Genomic DNA, 19,110 nt, shown 5'->3' with positions numbered 1-19,110 from the left:
TCCTTCGCTTAAAAAAAAATAGTAGTCTCAGGTACAGTGTGTGCAGTTTTATAAGGAAATGAGCTGTAAGTGTTACTGAGCATCTTGCAGAAGCAGCCACAGTTCTTCTGGAGACTTTGACTGTCACACTTGCTTCTTATTTTTGCAGCAAAACCCAGCAGCCTTCATTATGTTTTTTGTCTGAAAAGTGTCTCTTATGTAATATGCTGCTTTCTTTACTGACATACAAACATTTTCCTGTAACATTTAATTTTGTGCTGGAAAACTAATGTTTGGAAATCTAAAATGTTTTTGTACTGAATCAATAATGTAGAAATCATAAAATAAAAGTCTATAACAAAGTTTGTACTAAAAAAAAAAAAAAATAGGGTGCCTAAGACTTTTGCACAGTACTGTACATACACTCACTTACGGTCACTTTAATAGGAACACCTGTACACCTGCTCATTTATGTAGTTATCCATTCATCCAGTCATGTGGCAGCAGCACAATGCATAAAATCATTAATACACACAACAGTCACACGTCCTGTGTGAGGGTCTACAGGCTGAAACACCTTGCTGATGAGAATAACCAGACTGGTCTGAGCTGACAGGAAGCCTATAGTAACTCAAATAACTTTGCAACTGTGGTGAACAGAAAAGTATCTCAGAATGCACAACACATCAAACCTTGAGGTGGAAGGGCTACAACAGCAGAAGACCACATCAGGTTCCACTCCTGTCAGCCAAGAGCAAGAACCTGAGGCTATCATGTGCACAGACTCATCAAAACTGGACAGCTGAAGACTGGAAAAAGACCAGGTGAATATTTTTCCAGTCTTCCAGTGAAAGACCATGTTCATTAACATGAGAATGTTCATGTACATGTTTCCATGTGCTTTACAATGCATTTATTCCTGGTTGTGATGGTTTAACAGATTATTTATATTTTGGGAAGTAGAACCAAATCAAATCCTTCTCTCCAGAAACATGTCACACCAGGACAGATTTTACTCTGCCATGGAGAAGAAATCCATTGTGACTGAAGCTTCAGTAAGAGCTCATTAATTAGAATTGTCCTAGGGCCAGATTCTCACAGAACAAATATTGTTTGCCCTAGTCTCAGCTATTTTCTACTAAGCTACAACTTGCTGCTCTTGCACACAGTGCCAAAAAGTGAATGCAGTTACGCCAATTAAAGAAGTGGCTAGAAAATATGTTTGATCTTAGGGACCACATGCCCCTTTCGCGTGACAGTCACATGACCTCTTTAATGCGCTCCACACCCCACCCATGAAAAAAGACACTTTTTCTTTAATAGTTAGTGGCTAAAATATCTCATACAGTACTGTGCAAAAGTCATTTATATTAATATTAATTCATACTAATTTTGTTTTGGATGTCTATTTTATGACTTGTGCATTATTGGATCAGTAAAAAAAAAAAAAAGCATTTTAGATTTCCAAACATTACATCTTCAACCAAAAATAAATGATACAGATTATTGTTTGTATGTGAGTAAAGAAGGTAATGTTTTATGGAATAGACCACTTTTCAGACCTGAGAAAAATAAAAAAAAACAGAAGCATGTGTGACAGTCAGAGTCTCCAGAAGAACTGTGACACATTCTCCAAGATGCTCAGGAAAACTTACAAACTAATTTCCTTATAAACCTGCACAAAGTGTACCTGAGACCACCGATGCTTTGTAAAGACAAAGCGTTGTCACCAAATATTGACTTTGTGTAGGTTAGTGCTGTTTACTTCCCCTTATAACAGTTTTTTAAATATAGCAATGTTTAAGTTCATTATTTTTTTACCATATCTTTGCTTTACAGCATTTCTTTTCATGTGCCTTAGACTTTTGCACAGTACTGTATGTAGTTATACACTCACCGTCCACTTTAATAGGAACACCTGTACGCCTGCTTATTTGTGCAGTTATCCAATCAGCCAATCAAGTGGCAGCAGTGCAATGCATAAAATCATGCAGATACAGGTCCAGAGCTTCAGTTAATAAAGTTAACAGTGTGATCTCTGTGACTTTGATCGTGGCATGGATGTTGGTACCAGATGGGCTGGTTTAAGTATTTCAGAAACTGCTGATCTCTCAGGATTTCCACACACAGCAGTCTCTAGAGTTTACACAGAATGGTGCGAAAAACAAAAAACATCCTTTGAGCGGCGTCTCTGCAGCCTGAAACACCTTGTTGTTGAGAGAGATCAGAGGTACAGGTATTCCTATTAAAGTGAACAGTGAGTGTACATTTCAGTAGGTCTTGGTTATATGACAGTAATCAATGCTCTTTTTATTTATTTTTACAGATTCGACATAATTATAACGTAAATGGAAAAATGGGTTGGAGCCAGAGAAAACTCGCTCAGCCCGCAGGCCTCGGCTTGATAATCTGGCCTGGCAGTTGTTGGCTTTGTACAACTTTAAACATCCGTTTGCAAAAACACTAACAACAGTGAATGTGTTGTTTTAATTGGACCAGACATGACTCGGAAGGATAGATCAACCTTTCAAAGTTCTGTCTAAGCAGCTTGCTTTAAAGGCATTACATTTCTAAAGCTGAGGACAAGCCGTCTCAGTCCAGCGCTGTTAACTGATGTTTGGATCTCTGGAATTCAGATTAAGTGCCAAGATCAGATATTTCGCATGGGTTAAGGTCATCAGCCTTATCAATTCTCATTTGTGTAACATAAATCTGCAGAAAGCCTTGGCCGTATTCCCAGTATCATGCTCTGTGGTTATAGAGAGAATCAATCATCGTTTTAGTGAGTAGATGTTTCACCACGTGGACTGAGCTGCTAGTTATAACCAGGGAAAATGCACAGTAAAATAAAGATTTGTTCCCTGTACAGTATAAAGCTTTGCACTCAACCAAAACTGTACACGGAAAACGGAAGGATATAAATGCATATACTTTTAAATCAAAGCATATTCATAATCAAAGTCTAATGAAAGAACAAAATTTTGAAATGTGCTCTCCTCTTATTCATGTGAGCTTCCTCCCACTGTCCGAAAACATGCAGGCAGGTGAAGTGGGTATGCTAAATTGCCCATAGGTGTGAATGATGCCCTGCGGTGGACTGATGAATGAATGAATGAATGAATGAATGAATGAATGAGAATGCACTGAAATGGTTCTCTCATGTGGGTTTCCACTAGACTGTCTGGTTTCCTCCTGCCTCCCAAAAACATTCCAGTAGGTGGATTCACAAGCTAAATTGTTTGTGTTTGTGTGTGTGTGTGTGTGTGTGTGTGTAATCGACTGGTATCTCATTCAGGATGTATTCCTATCTCACACCAAGTGTTCCTGGGATAGGTCCAGATCCACCTCCACCCTGACCAAGATAAAGCAGTTACTGAAGACTGAAGGAAAGAGTAAATGCACTGAAATGTTTAAAAGAGAGAGAGAGAAAAAAAACTCGGGATTCAATACCAGCAATGCTAGATTGCTGACATATTAACAAAAGGTTATCCTGATTGATGGCACTTCTGGCAAATTGAAATGATATCAACACTTTAATTTATGCTTCTTCAAATATAAAATAAATATAAATGAATTGAGTGATGTCATGTCAGCATTCTGTGGACTGTTCAGTATGAAAGCTTCATAACGACAGGAAAAGGCATTCCATGGTGAACAGAAGCGAATGCTTCACCCCAAACTACTGATCAGTATAGAATGGATAGTGTGTGTGTGTTTGTGTGTGTGTGTGTGTGTGTGAGAGAGAGAGAGAGAGAGAGAGAGAGGGAGAGAGGGAGAGAGAGGGAGGCTTAGGATGACAGTCTTAAACAAACCCAAATTCAATCCTGGTTATAGACTCAAGCATTTAGTCTAGTGTAAAAACTCCCTAGCTTTTATTCCAAGCAGATCTGAAAACTATAAATTCTAATTTAGGAATTAAATTTCATATGAATGATATAAGAAAAACTATTTGTAATTTCTCATAATAGTGTGCAGTCTAAAATTTATTGGGGAAATATGGAGGCTCTCCAGTCTATCTTGCCTCTGCAGCTGTTATCCTGCTTCTCTTTGAAGCCAAGGATGAGCAGTCACTCACTGCATGTGATCCAGACACACCCCTACTAGCTATACACACACACACACACACACACACACACACTCACACACTCACACACACACACACACACACACACACAAACAACTGCTTCAGCTAACTCACATGGATCCTCAGCACTAATGACCTAAAACAACTGAGTAGATTCCTGTTACTTCCTCCCCAGGACCTACTTTTAAGTTTTACTTTAGCCAGATCAAATAAGTTGTTCTTAATCAGCTGAGGCTGTGTTTGCAATATTGTCTGCATCCAACAGAAAATGTTAAAAAAAAAAAGAAAAAAGAAAAAAAAAAACATTTTAAAAGAGGGACAGAACAAAAAGGGAATTCATACTAGCGGTCAAGAGGAAGTGAATGAAGAACACGCGCTTCCATTCCTCATCATTAGAGATTAGAGATCACTTATCTTATGTCTGTTTATTTCTGATTTCACAAAATGTTACATTTTCCATTTTCAACTTGATCTGTATTCGTCCTGAATTCTCATTTCAGTTTATTATAAACCCATGATGACTGGATGAACACCGATCAGCCATAACATTAAAACCACCCGCCTAATATTGTTTAGATCCCCCTTGTACTGCCAACAAAACAGCTCTGACCCGACGAGGCATGGACTCCACAAGAGCTCTGAAGGTGTGCTGTGGTACCTGGCACCAAGACATTCGCAGCAGATCCTTTAAGTCCTGTAAGTTGTGAGGTGGGACCTCCATGGATCTGACTTTTTTTGTCCAGGACATCCTGAGATCTGGGGAATTTGAAGGCCAAGTCAACATCTTGAACTCTTTGTCATGTTCCTCAAACCATTCCTGAACAATTTTTGCAGTGTGTCTGGGCTCATTATCCTGCTGAAAGAGGCCACTACCTTTAGGGAATACTGTTGCCATGAAAGGGGTGTACTTGGTCTGCAGCAATGTTTAGGTAGGTGAAGAAGAAATAGAAAGCTTGAAGGATGAAAAAGTATTAAAGATTATGCAAGACTATGCTAAGAAATTTTTCATTGCTATTTGGTCTTTAAAAGCTGCTTGATTTAAAAGGATTTTTAAAACTAAAAAGATTTACTACTGCCCAATATTGCTGCTACCATCACTCCAAATCACTCCAATTTATAAAGCACATTTAAAAACAACAACTGTAGAACACACTATGATGGAAAAGAGGGCAAAGCTGGAAAGACCTTCTCTCATGTCTCTCTCATACTTCATTGTTAGAATGTAATAGTTGTAGGTTTGTGCTACCTAGTCTTGCAGGCCAGTCTTCTATCGTTTGCCAGAGTCTGGTACATTTTGTCAGTGAATATGACCAAGAACCGCCTACTTTCAGAGAAAGAGGCCATTTTCTTGTAGTAACTCTGCAAACACGAGTGCATCTCTTTTACTCACCTCTGTTTCAGATGAAACTCAAATAACTTTTAAAGATGGGATTCTGTGAGTATATTCTTGTGCAGTGACTATAATGCTTTGAAAAGCTCATTGGGTCACCATCTTTGAAAAAAGAACAGCATTCCATCAGAACGGCGCATGGAAGAGCACCATTCAGACTGCAACCTTTAAGATTCTGAATCTTGTGATCACAAGTGTATAAAGAATATGAGATGCTGTGTGGCCCATGGGCCTTTTGGTGTTGCTGAGCTCGCCAGTGCATTCCTTCTTTTCAACTGTTGATTTGGTCACTCCTAAAGATTCTTCTGTATCTCTGATAGGTCTGTTTTCTTTTTTCAGCCTAATGATCGTTTCCTTCACTTGCGTCGACACCTCTTTGGACCGCATAGTGAGAGTTCCCATGAACAGCTACCAAATGCAAATTCAACACTTGGTATCTCCAGATGGGTAACTCCAGACCTTTTTATCTCCTTAATTTGTCATGAAATAACAAAGAAACTTATCCATCAGTTGTCCAATTACTTCTGAGCCTGTGAAAATGGAGGTACTATGTAAAAAATGGCTGTAATTTCTAAATGGTTAATGCAATATTTTTTTGTTAAACCCCTTGAATTAAAGCTGAAAGTCTACACTTCAGTCACATCTTGATTGCTTCATTTCAAATCCACTGTGGTGGTGTACAGGAGCAAAATTACGAAAATTGTCTCACTGTCTAAATACTTGTGGACCTGATTGTATGTGGGCACCTGACCAGTACACCTACACATGAGCCTTCCACAAAATATTGCCCCAAAATTGGAAGCACACAATTGTCTAGAATGTCTTTGTATTCTGTAGCATTACAGTTTCCCTTCACTGGAACGAAGGAACCCAAACCTGTTCCAGCATGACAATTCTCTGTAAAGACAAGGTTTGTCAATGTCATTGTGGAGCCCTGACCTCAACCTCACTGAACACCTTGATGAATTGGAACTCCGACTGCGCGCCAGGCCTTATCGCCCGACATCAGTGCCCGGAGTCACTAATGCTCTTGTTGCTGATTAAGCACAAATCCCCATAGCCACATTCCAAAATCTAGTGGAAAGCCTTCCCAGAGGAGGTTGTTATAGCAGCAAAGGGGCGACTAACGCCATATTAATGCCCATGGTTTTGCAGTGAGATATTCAACAAGCCCATATGGGTGTAATTGTCAAGTGTCACATACTTTTGGCTATATTATATATTAATGTATTAATTGAACTTAAGTGGCATGGTGGCACAAAGGGAAGTGTTGCCGGCTCATGTCTCCAGTGTGCTCACTTCGATCCTGTGTGGAGTTTCTTTGCATTTTCACTTCATGTCCATGTGGGTTTTCTCCAGTTCATTTTCTGATTTTTGCCCTCTTTCTTTTTCTCCCTTTTCAGGCAAGACTGGTTTTCCATTAGTGTGGTACCTTAATCTTTTATCGTACTGCCCTATTTAAATGATAAGCATTTTCATCTTGCTTATCTATTTATACTTTTGCTCTATTGAACCACTACCTTTACCCACATTATTGTTGCTGTAGTTTTTATAATATATATATATTATATTTTTTCTCCTGCTTTTGATATCCAACAACCCATTGCTCCTGTTTCCAAAGTTTGTTCAGTTCATTTACTTCATAACATTTAACTGAACATACTGCACTTCAACCACTGTGCCAGTATGAATGCAGTCATGAAACTATGACATAAGCGTAAATGAATGCCAGTGATGAGATAGTGTTTTTCTACTTCCACTTCAAATTCAAAACTGTTTTCTGTAATAGGTCTAAAAGTCTTAAGAAAGAGATTTTAGCTGTCAAAAAAATTAGATGCATCCTCATGACTAAGTGCTTAACCAGCAGGGAGGGAGAATTTTTATCGTTACGTGTATTTCTGTTGCTTGGAAGCAATGACGCATATCCAGCTGGGAAAAAAGAAAGGACCCACAGTCTAGCAAATCCCTCTGGTGGAAACACTATCTTGTCTCAATCTCCTGGCAAATTATATCAAGCTACATTATACAGTATCTTGTAAAGCAATGATTGTATTTAGGAGTGTGTGTCATAGGAAGCACTGATGTATGTTTTCATAGCATCACAAAGACCATCATTTTTGGCATAATTTCAAGGACTGGTTTTATGATTAGCTTGTTATGTTTTGTCATGACCCGCAGCATCCATCTTACCTGAACTCAGTCCAAAGATCAACGCTCTCTTTGTTTGATAGAGTTCAGATTGCAGGGTTGATGAGCATAATATTTCAGTTGTTTGGAAATATGCATACAACACATGATTTTTTTTACACACTTATACACTTTTAAAAATATTTATATGACTCTTACACTGAGTTAAGATGGTTACTTAGCTATTCTGATTTTCATTCAGGGGTTTTAGTGCCAATACGCAAGAAATACCTTGGTAGAGATCTTGACAGATGGTATAATATATTCAGGTCAGTGTGCCTGTTTATCATGTTACAAAGCTAGTTAGCAGCTAGTTAAAAAACAGCTATTGATCCAAAATATTCAGTTGTGTGTTAGCTCTAGCATGGTTTCAGTAACTGTGTTTTTCATTTACCTGATGAATTGGGACAGCCTTGCTTCATTTGTAGAAAATTAATTCACTGGGGTCCAAAGAATTGTGTAGATTTGTAAGAGAAGGTTCCTACCGCAAAAAAATGACAAGTGATTCATTTAATTGGACAAATGGTGTTTCCTCATTTTGATAGCAAAAGTCAGTGTGCTACACATCTCTGTATGTGAGAAAATTTGCCGAACCACAAAGTATAAAGGAATTTTATTACAATTACAGAATTCCATTCATTATGTTAGAAGTGTGTTATTCCACTTATACTACAGATTTGCCATAATGTTTATTTTATTATTGAGTGACATGCTGCTAATTTCAATGGTTTATATTTGGATTTAATGTTGTAGAACATATATATATATATGTATATAGATGCCAGCTGATGCAAAAAAAAAAAAGTCCAAAATACATCTCAAAACTCTGTCTACATGTGCTTAGAACCATGCCCTAGGGGACCCAACAAGTATCCAAGTGCCCCTGATCTGCCCTGATCTGCACCCTTTTGTATGCTAAAGTTCTCAGAGGTTGATCATGTCATGCAGCCATGAGACTGGTTCATATCAATGGACCTGTATGCTGCTTTACCTTCCTAGAACAGGTACACCAGTTAAATATTCTACCCTTTGGGCTGTCTGTAGCCCCTCGGGTGTTCTCGAGATGCATGCAGACGGCCTTGTCACCGCTGATGGCCAAAGGTGTCAAGGTTCTCCCATACTTGGATAATTGGCTCCTCTGTGTCTCTATCAAAGAAAACGCCATGCAGGACACATAGGATCTTCTTATATACATCTTGAAGCTCGGTCTCAAAGTGAACTTTCAGAAGAGTTCCCTAACCCAGAGGCAAGTCATTAATTTTATCGGCATACAGCTGGATTTTGCAAAGATGTTAACTTCACTTGTACACCAACCAAGGATGGATTACTGAATGGGCCTAAGCACAGGCCCAGGGGCTCAAGGAGCCAGGGGGCCAAAAAGCCAGAACCTCTGCATAAAGTAACTCTTATTAACTATCCAAAGTCAAAGGACGAAAGGTCTCCCTGCAAAACTGAAGAAATAGCCTACACTTTCTTTCTCTTCAAGAAGGAAACCATAATTACACCTTAATGTGAATGTTTATCACTTTAGTTTTCTGTAGGATTTTGGGGGCTGAATCGTCTGTTATTGATTCTATTTAATATGGATCCTACAACTCTGTGAGGAGAAATCCAAAAAGAAAGTACAAAACAACAGAAGCTCTATATAATATAAGAATATACAAGGACCCCTCATCACGACAGTCACCAACAAAATGCAAGTGGGCCATTATGTCCAATTCCAACTCATGTTTCTGAGATGGGTCAACATACAGCTGAAGCCCAAGAGCAACCAATACCACTACATCCTCTTCTTGGTGAAAGGGGCATGAGCAATGAAATGCTGTAGACACAAGACCTTTCTCACAAAAGGGGTATGCTTGGTGTGGTGCAATAGTGGTGCAGGGGCCATGTGAGATCACAATGATGGGGTTGGAATACAATCAACCTTCTCAAATTAAGGGCAATCTGGCTAACTCTCAAGCTTTTCCTACCAGGGCTATGACACCACCACATTCTGGTGCGCTTGGACAACATGATGATGGTTATGAACTTAAAGTAAACCACCAGGTGGTATGAGGTCGAGAAATGCCCTCAACCTCACACAACTAGCCTTACTGAGAGCAAATCATCTGCCCTGTCAGCACAACACAGCGACAGATGCACTATCTAGACTGCGCATACTTTCAGGAGAATTGCATCAAATGCAGCAAATTTGTGAAAAGTTTGGCCAGGAACACCTCTTTGCTGATGCTGACTCGACTCCCTGTTGAGAAATAAATGGCCATCTGGGTCAGGACACACAACTGGCCTTGTGGCCTTGTGTATGCATTTCTGGCTCTTTCTCTGATCATGCCCACAAGGAACAGGATCGGCTGTCAAATGATAGTTTTGCTTGTGGCCCCAAGGTGGCCACAGAAACTCTGGTTCCCACTCTTAATCTCAATAGTGAGGGGAACACCCTGGTGACTTCCACAATGAACGGATGTATGGTTACAGATGAAAAGAGAGATATGGAATCCCTGGCCAGATTATCTGTAGCTGTGGGTTTGGCCCCTCGGAGCAGTGAACAATTTGATGGCTGTGATGCAGAATTTCAAGAAATGATACTGAAGTCTAAAGCTCCGAATATGGCAAAGAATGGCCCACTGGATGAAGGACGTTTTCAGTGCAGCCTACGAAGGCTAAACATTCCATGACATGCCATTTTATAAGGAGTGTTTCATCTTTACGGGCACTACTGAGAGGTAGAGCTACCTGAGCATTACCATTTACCTTCTCCATGTTTTACGAGGTCAATATGCTGCAATATTCCTTAGGGGTGTCAATCATTTTGGCACATACATTTTGAGAGGAAATATTAGATAAAGAGCTCAATCCAATTATTTTACACAAATTCACAGGCACAGGTGAAGATCTAATTTAAATAATGCCTATAGACAAATCTGGCATTAGCAATGTCCTTTATATCAGAGGGCATTAGTTCCATCCCATAGGATGTTGTAACAAAACCTTGTAAGAAAAAACAATTGGAGATATACAGTATTTCATCAGTAAGTCCGTTAACCCTGGTTATTTATTAATAAATTAAATTTCTGGTCGTTTATTACTAAATTAAACTTATCGTTGGTCAATCATGGTATAGTTTGTTATTTTTTTTTATATAAGAGGATGTATATTGTCATTTATAAAATATTATTGAATCTGTTTTTGAAAATATCAAATGAAAAGAGCATATAAAACTTTTTGACCCAATAAATGCCCCAGAATTTTAATTTTAAGGATACTAGTATAAAGAATCAATATGAAGAGGAGGAAAAGAAGCACCAAGCCAATGCCCAAGAAAAAAACTGAGGCAGGAAGGATTTACAGCCTCTAAACTGGAAAATGTCTTTGCAGTCTAACAGCTCACAAGGCAAGGCTCATGTGACTTAACAGTTCATCTCTGTGTAGCTTCTCCTTTTGTAAGCATTATTGAATGCTGGTCTATAAAGACAAGGGAAAGATTTAAATTTCAAAATATCCCAGAGGCATCCCTAGCTTCTGCAATTGCAGTTGGTGATCATTATGGTTATTGCCCAAGTCAAGAGTCCACTCTTTCCCTCAGGGTGTAGGAAAAAAGGAACTTGGGAAGCCCCTCTGATAATTGGAAAGGCCATTTATTGTCCGTGATAACGACTGTGTGACGAAGGCTTTCAGCAAAAGAACAAAAGCCAACTATTTTCCAGTTTAACAGCAGAGGCTCATGTGCCTTTCTGCATGGACAGGATGCAGAAAGGAGGATGGGCAAAGTGTGTTCTGTGCCCAGAGCTAATGTACTTGGTTAAGAAAACCCACAAGTGAACACACAGATTGCATGGATTGTCAATGAACCAGTAAACTTTGCAAAGGTTGCCCCCTCCCCTGTTGTCCCTTAGGGGATGTGACATTTTCTATTTACATTTATATATATATTGCACAGGCATACAGTGACTAATTCATCATAAATCAGAAGCAATCTTTATAAATTTAAGCAATCATTAATCATTAATCATTTATTGAGAAACAGATCTTGCCTTGGTTTCCTTTAGTTAGAAGATATTATTTTATTAGCCATTCAACAGTGTGAAGCCCAGTTCCATTTGAACTGCTCTGATCCTTAGGGCACATTCCACATGCTCCCTTATAACCTCTGACACAGAGTTGTCTTGCTATGTTTTGTCACAGTTTATCTTTCACTAGCACTATGTAACATCTGACAGCAAAGTCAGGCCAAACAGCCAGAATCAGTTATCCTAGGACAGAAGTGCACCAGGGGCAGACATCATTCATGGGGGGTCTGTCACACAGAATAAGCTCCTGCTTAGAGATGAGATACTCAGACTCATGTATTGCCATGACATCCTCTTGGAACTCGTATTCTCATGAACACACAGTCAGCCTTCTTTACCTTTTTTTTTAAAAATGTATACAAAATTCTTGTGCAAATTGGAGACAATGTGTTTCTTGAAATTTATTGCAATATCGTAATTATGAAAGAAGATACACATTCGTGATATTGCCTTGTGAAATTGGTAAAGCCATCATAGTGTCATTGTGTGTGTTGGTCTGCTGGACACACTATATACTAATGTTGAATTGCATAATTTGTGACCTAACCCTATATTTAAAGCATTGTTACTTTCATGTTATATCACAGTTATAAGACATATAGTTTGTAGTCCTATCAGTAATTCCAGATGAGCACAAAAGGTGTCAGTTCACATAAATTGTTTGAAAAATTTAGAAAAGTGTAGAGCTTAAATCAGTGGAATCATTTCCAGAAATCAGTGCATGTACAGGACTTCCTGTCTCTGATAATGATGTAGTTATAGATGAGAATTGCTGGCTGTAAATTTCATAAAGATGGCCTAGTTACTCTTGTTTTGCTTTCTTCCTCACAGTCTGTCCATTGTATTCTGGCCTCCCATCACATGATACCTGATCACCCAGTCATTAAAACGGCTATAAAGATTTTTCACAATAGTACATATGTGAAATCTATGGATGAGGGTGGTGGAATATTAAAGAATTTCTGCATTATACAGCAACAAAAATCCATATGTTCTATATACAATATATAGTCAGGTCTATAAGTATTTGGACAGTGACACAATTTTCATATTTTTGCTCCTGTACACCACCACAGTGGATTTGAAATGAAGCAATAAAGATGTGATTAAAGTGTAGACTTTCAGCTTTAATTCAAGGGGTTTAACTAAAAATATTGCATTAACTGTAAGGAACCATTTTTTGCATAGTCCTTCCATTTTCACAGGCTCAAAAGTAATTGGACAAACTAATATGAATGCAAATCCTTTGCAGTCAATGACTGTCTGAAGTCTGAGCCACCTTCAGTTGCTGCTTGTTTGTGGGTCTTTCTGCCTTCCGTTTGGTCTTCAGTAAGAGGAAAGCATGCTCAGTTCATTTGAGGTCAGGTGACCTCCTTTCCTTCTCCATACTCTTCTCTTCCCATCATTCTGACACAAGATAGTCTTGGTTTAATCTGTCTAAACAATCTTGTTCCAGAACTGGGCAGGATTTTTAGATGTTTTCTAGCCAAGTCTAATCTGGCCTTTCTGTTCTTGAGTGTTACCAGTGGTTTGCATCTTGAGGTAAACCCTCTATATTAACATTCAAGAAGGCGTCTCTTGATTATAGACTTTGACAATGATACGCCTACCTCCTCGAGAGTGTTCTTGACTTGGCTAAATGTTATGAAGGGGTTTTTCTTTACCAAGGAAATAATCCTGCGATCATCCACTTTAGTTGTCTTCCGTGGTCTTCCAGGCCTTTTGGTGTTGCTGAGCTTGCCAGTGCATTCTTTCTTTTTAAGAATGTTCCAGATTGTTAATTTGGCTACTCCTAAAGTTTCTGCTATCTCTGATAGGTCTGTTTTGTTTATTCTGCCTAATGATGGCCTCCTTCATTTGCATTGTCAATTCAATCTCTTATCAGTAATCTGAACAAAATATGTTTTATGTTTTATATTTTATATTTCCGTGTTTCCCACAGATCTGAGAAATACCTGGGGCGTGGTTAGACTACTAAAAGATACATGGACATTACAAATAACAAAGAGTAAGACTATTTGTTTTAATGCCCTATGTCTCATCCCCTGCCCCAGGTTGACTGGCCTTTTATCTCACCCCCACATTTTCAGTTTTCTCCAGCATGCATCAACCCACCTCTCTCACTGACTGACTCCTGGATCTAGCAGTACAAAACGTTATTTGTATTTCCCCTCGTTGCTGACTGTGAATTGTAGTTTACAACAAATGAATATTTGTATAATAATTTATAGGGCTTTTACATTTATATAACCTTTCTGTGTGAAATTAACACTGTGTTAAACCACATGGATGGAGTTTCAGCTTCATTAAAATTCATTACAATTCCTGGACCTATGACTGATCCAGATGTCACAAAGTTGGAAGCAAACGATTGTATAGAATGTCTTTGTATGCTGTAGCATTAAGATTTCACTTCCTTCACTGGAACTAAGGGGCCCAAACCTTCCAGTATGACAATGCCCCAGTGCACAAAGCAAGTTCTCTGAAGACATGATTTGCCAAGCTTGGAGTAAAACAACTTGAGTCTCCTGCACAGAGCCCTGACCTCAACCCCACTGAACACTTTGGGATGAATTGGAATGCTGACTGCACACCAGGTTTCCTCATTTGACGTCAGAGCCTGACTTAGCTAATGCTCTTGTGGCTGAATGGCGAAATATTCATAGCCAAAATCTAGTGGAAAGCCTTCCCAGAAGAGTAGAGGTTATTATAACAGCAAAGGAATGGGATGTTCAAAAAGCACATATGGGTGTGATGGTCAGGTGTCCACAAACATTTGGTCAGATAGGGTACATAATTGATTTTTATGAAATACATAATAGACACAATGATTGTATATACAGTTGTATAGAGTTTGGGATGCAGCTCAAGTATTCATGACTTGTGAATGCTTAGTAATAGAGAAGTATTATGAAGAATAAGTCATTTTATTATGCACATGAGTATCAAAGTTAATGAGTACCATATTAAACATCTAAAACCTCTCCAGCTTTTCTTTTCGCTATATCATAGCCAATCTGATGCAATATAACTGTGATTATTCAGAGTGATCATAAACAGCATACATCCCACAAAATAAATGTCAGCTAATGTCAGATATCTCAATAATATATATGAGGTCTGGTTGAAGGAAAAAGATTACCCTGCTGTTATCTCACAGCACATTGCAAGCAGTGGACCATGGGTTGAACATAGGGACTTCTCCCAAGACTTTGAAGCTGATAGAAGCAGCTATCTCACTATTTCTAGCTAGCCAATTAAAATATAGTGTAGCGAACAAAACCTAAATGCTTTCATAGGTTTCTGATGTATTTTTCATCCAATCTGTTTTCTACATGTACTTTCTTACCCAACCTCTGTATTTTGTTCTCTAGTGTGTTTAAAACATTTGGGAAGAATCGGATAGTTTTAGAACACTAGCTAAAACTATCAACAGAGTACTAAAAAAAATAAATATCAGGCAAGCCATGGGTTCAAATCATTCTTACATGATATAACCAAGTTTGAAAGACCAAAATACAAAGAAACTCACCTACATGTCCCTTTATTCATTAAGCAGCTTTCATGACTTCTATAACTCTACAACTTCTTGACAATACAAACTCCACAACAATGATAATTCAGCTGAGTATCATTCACAAATTCCCACCAAATTAAAGAGTACGTAAGTGTCTTACCTGTTCAGCAAAAAAAAAGCTTTAACTGTCTCCTTTTCTTTTTTCCTTGTAGTATAATATTGAACTCTGTCACTCTCTTCTGATTGTTAACTGGCTTCATACTCTTACTTAGTCTTCACTGATTGGCTGTTGGCTTTCACCTGTCACCAGACTAGTCAGACTAGCTTCCTGAAGTTGGGGCTTAATGACATTTGATGCATCTGAGCTGGACTATGAAGTAATTTCCTACCAATTCTGCCATGAGGTTGGCTGTGGATGGAGCTTTTCAATAAACCCAAAGATACATTCAAATCAGCACACAGCACACAAATGAACACAGCACACACCACAGTTTCCAAATTTGAACTCTGCTAAATATCAGGACTGAACTGAAGACTTGCACAAACCTAAGAACATAAAGGAGCTTGAAATATTCTGCATGGAGAAAGGTCAAGAACCCTGTACAGATGTCTTCAGCCTGAGTAGAGATTACAGGAAAAGGCAGTACTGTTAACAAATATCAGTTGTAGGGGTACTGATACTTTTGAAACCATTGTTCTGAAAAAAAAAAAAGAATGGTTTAAGAGAAAAATATGTTTGCTTGAAATATATAGTTTTAAAACTGCATTATATGCCCATGCCTTTAAGCTCAAAGTCTGAAACAATTTTGGCAAAAAAAAACAAACAAAAAAAAAAGCACTGCAACTGAAGATATATGGTGTTTGTTTCTTTTGATCTGAAACGGTGTCATTCACAGATGTGTTTCCGGGTCAAGCACTGACCAGCCATTTCAGTGCGAGTGACACCATATTTCATTAACTGTGAGCACTGACTCTTATCATCACTGGCAAACGACTGCGTGCAATATGTTTCTTTCCCCTACAGCAGGATGTCCACACATGAGTAGAACCAAAAATGCTGCCTTGAGCTCAGGGACACTGGATATCTTTGATCATTTCTACAATTTACAATCACGGGACTGGCATCTGTTTCTAATAAATGTTTCATCATAAGCTGTCTCTTGACCTCCAGCTTGTGAGCCTGTAAAAATTCTCTATCCTTTTACAAACGTTCTCTGTAAAATTGCTGTTTTTATTTAATAATCTGTCTCAGCTGGAAGGCTGGTTATACAGCCGATTTTAATCAGCACTTAATAAACCTGTTGTCAGTGTTATAGATGTGCCTGCACTATAACCCTATATGCCTGTTTTCCAGCCAGTGCTATTGACTACATGACAACAATTCTTATGAAAGCTTAAATTAAAACCTCATGCGTTTCACTCTGTTTGGTCTAGCTCCAACGTGATGCGAATATTTCCATCAGAATATTTTAACGTAAAGTCATACAAGGAATTTGAATGCTTGAAATGCATTCATTCATTTATTCATCCTCAGTCACTGCTTGATCCTGGTCAGAGTCGCAATGGGTGTAAGGTGGGAGAATTCACCCCAGATGAGACACCAGTCCATCACAGGACATCATTCACACACACATTCACACACTTATGGGCAGTTCAGTATAACCAATCTGCATACTTACATGTTTTTGGACAGTGGGAGAACAGTGGAGAATCCGGAGGAAATGTGCAGAACTCTGCGCAGACATTAACCTGAGCTCAGGATCAAACCCAGAACCCTGGAGCTGTGAGGCACCACCATGCTGTCGCAGGCTTGAAATTGTGTTTGCCAATAGGTGTGGAGTAAAAACACTTCCTCAAGTGGTGCAGGATGTAATGTTCAAAATAGTATCTTTGTAGTTTTTAATATAGCATCCGTCTGGCAGTAACAAATTATGAGATTCAGTGATTAATGTGCACAATAAAGAAGTGTCTTAAGTTCACTAAAACATAGAACAAACAGGGATTTACGCTCTTATCCAGAGCAGCTTACAGAAGTGATGAGAAAGCAAATAAATGTAGTTAAACAAAGGAATTCTTCATGGAAGCAGAGAGGCAAAACACTGGAACATTTAATGTTTCATTGTTAAAATTGGAAGAATATGTAGCAAATGTGTATAATGAAGATAAGGATATTTTCCAGAGATAACAAAATGTAGTCTTGAAGCAGAAAGTCAGATTTGCCCTCTTGGAAACTCTCACTGCTCTCAAAATGCTTAAATGTTTGAAGACTGGTCATTTATCTTAATCCTCAATTTGTCTTTTTTTCCCCATTCCAGGTGTCTTCCATTGTCTGTAGATGAAAAAAGAATAAAGTTGCAGTCATTGATACTTTGGATATTGAATTATTTTTACATTTGACATGTCGAAGAAAATACTTCCTTTAAAGGATTTTTGTTGAGTTTAATAATTAGAGACAGTTCACCATAAAGGCAATACAAAACAGGTAAATTAGCATCTTAAAATGCTGTATGGTGCTATATCAAATGCTGACGCTATTCATTTCTGCAGATATACAGCCAAGTTTTTTTTTACATACACAAAACCCAGTGTCCGTAATTAATAACGCTTCCTGACGTAGTTTTTGCTTTTCCTTTCCTGTCCTTCTCTGTCCTGAGGTCAGCCACCTCCTCTAGTGCTTGTTTTCTCACAGAACTGTGGAGCTCCTCATGGAGAGCACAGGAGAAAGGAAGTGCCTGCCTATCCTGAGCCTCTCTCCTTTTCTTTTATATTGTTGCTGGACAGGAAAATTGACCTTTTCATCCCCTTCCCCATGAGGCCTCTCCATGTGGTTCTAAACAAACAGCAGGGATGTATACAGTTGAAATGCTCTGTGCTTGACTTTATGGGTGTAGGCTGAGTTCAAGAAGGCCTTTAACCCTAATATTCTATTCATCTATTGGCAATGAAGGAAACTATTTCCCATCAGGAGCTCAGTTATTGCTGATGCACACATTATTTATGGAAATATACAGAATGTTTCTCCTGATAGGTGGATATAGGTGCACAGGTGTGAATATAAATTCATATCATTATTATTATTATTATTATTATTATTATCAGTAGTAGTAGTAGTAGTAGTGGTAGCAGCAGCAGCAGATGTAGTATTTGTATTTATTTATTTCATTTTTTTTATTTCACCCTGTGACATCAAATGGCCATAAAATGGATTTAAATTTTTTTTAAAAAATAAGGATAGAATTATACAGGGTGTCCCAAAGGTCTCCATGCATAGTGGAAATCAACACATTTTAGCAAAATGTCTTCCAAAACTTTTTATACTTAGCGTCTGTTATTTATTTATTTTTTCAGATAGCCTTTCAGAATGTCTCATTCTCATGGCTGGAACAGGAAGCTGTCACAAAGTTGCAGCGGACTTTAACAGGAAACATGGCAAGCACATCACACACAACACTGTTGCCAGACTTATTAACAAATTCAAAAAGAATGGAAGTGTTGCGGACCAAATGAGAAGTGGACGACGAGGGCACAACCAACGTGGTGCTGGCGTACATAGTCCCCTGTGTATGGAGACTTTTTGGACAGCCTGTAGTAATTAAAATATATAAATAAGCCATATATATATATATATATATATATATATATATATATATATATATATATATATATATGTTCATCCTCCCTTTTCAGGTACTACATAGGATGACTATGTACTAGGATGTACATAGGATGATGACATGGATACGGTGCATATTGGAAAGTTTTAACTGTATTTTGCTTTTTCTTCTGAATGAAAAGTCATTAGAGATAAACAATTAAGCATATAACTGACATTAAAACATACACTTTACAGCCAAAAATATGTGGACACCATCACTTCTCCAAA

The sequence above is a fragment of the Pangasianodon hypophthalmus genome, chromosome 7 (assembly GCF_027358585.1).
Source record: "Pangasianodon hypophthalmus isolate fPanHyp1 chromosome 7, fPanHyp1.pri, whole genome shotgun sequence".
NCBI classification, from domain to species: domain Eukaryota; kingdom Metazoa; phylum Chordata; class Actinopteri; order Siluriformes; family Pangasiidae; genus Pangasianodon; species Pangasianodon hypophthalmus.
This window is presented reverse-complemented; position numbering follows the sequence as displayed.